This window comes from Ovis aries, chromosome 25 (genome assembly GCF_016772045.2).
Source record: "Ovis aries strain OAR_USU_Benz2616 breed Rambouillet chromosome 25, ARS-UI_Ramb_v3.0, whole genome shotgun sequence".
Classification (NCBI taxonomy): Eukaryota; Metazoa; Chordata; class Mammalia; order Artiodactyla; family Bovidae; genus Ovis; species Ovis aries.
This window is the reverse complement of record NC_056078.1, coordinates 17,692,396-17,694,039: the sequence shown is the minus strand read 5'-3', so window position 1 is coordinate 17,694,039 and position 1,644 is coordinate 17,692,396.

Below are 1,644 nucleotides of genomic sequence, written 5' to 3'. Positions count from 1 at the left end.
TCCCAGTCATTCTTTGCTGAGGTGCCCAACACGTAGGTGACATCATCTTGGACGTTCCGGGTTCGTGTGAAGCTCCTGGCTGACTGCAGTCACATTAGGGATCCTAGTGAAGAGGAAGAACCACCAACTGAGACTGCTCACTTCTCAGAATCATGAAAATGAAACACTGAAACACTAAGGTAAGCACTAAAATAGGACCTGGAGAGAAAATATTGTGAAATATAAAATAAAAACCAATTGTCAAGAAAATGAGCTCAGTGTAGATGGACAGGGGAGACCCCAAACAAGCAGGAGAGTACAGAATTCAAGTTAGGGTTCAGTGGCTGGGACCAGTATTCTAGATATGTGTTTCCAGTATAACTGTTTTCGATGATGGAAATGTTCATCTGTGACTATTGACAATTTTAAATTTAAATTTTAAATGCATTCATCCATGGAGCTGAATTTTAAATTTTATTAAATTTTGATTAATTACATTTAAATTGAAATAGGTCCATGTTGCTAGTGACCACCATTTTAGACAGGGTAGCTGCTACATTACATGTCGAACTTCATCCTGATGAAGGGATAAAAATCAATAACTTGACCCCAAATTGTATTTTTTCATCTGTGCTCCTCAGGATTCTGAGAGGGACCTCATTCTACTAAGACCTTGATCTGCTTAGGAGTCTCAGCAGAGAATGACTATATAATCTGTCAACATATCCACTTGGAGAACCAAGAATTAGAATTCCTCTTATTATGGTCCCTGCATAAACAGAGGTGGGACTGAGAATAGTAGCTTTTAAAAAATCTGTCTTTGCCTTTTATTCTATGTCTATAAATAGTCTTGAGGTAAAAGCACCTACTATAAAGGCAATTTCTAAGAACTTTAATTAGGGTATGGAAATGCAAACCCGAACTTATACATATGTATGTGGGGTTTCCCAAACTTCTTTAATATAGAAATATTTTGTGTGCATGACCTCTATTACCCTCTTAACAGCAGCCATAGGACACATTTGAGGAATGCCCTTCTAGAAAACTGCAGAATTTTTATTAAACTGGGCCAAATGTCATAATGAAATATTGAACACTTCAACCATGAATACTACATGATAACTTTCCAAAATCAATTCCATTTCCTTAATTAGGAAATTAATCATTTGAGATTATTAAACAAATATGAGGCAAGATTAAAATGATGATTTTCATTTCCTTATGGGTTAATTTTTAAATATTTAACAAAAATAGATTAATACTTTTCTCAGAGAAGCCAAGATTGTAGCTGAGATTTAATTTAATTATATGATACCTAGGCTCCAAAATTTTCAAACATTGTTTTTAACATTCGTACCTCCTAAAGGCAATATTGACATTCGTATGAATAAAAATCATTCTTCTTCTATACCCATCTGGCAGTAATGGTTTTCCAAAGAGCCAAGGACAAATAATTATTTCAAGGACTCTGTTTTTGCTGGAAAGAAATTCTTACTTTCTTAGAATAGAATTTGTTCTGCTTTACTGTCTGATTTAACAGCAGCGAAACTGAAAATGTATTATTTCTACTGCCTCTGCACCCTCAAAAGACTCTCTCATCCTCTGGAGATTTTTCCAGTTGGTTCATCAAATTAAGGTAAACCAGCAGATTATTCCAGTTGCTTA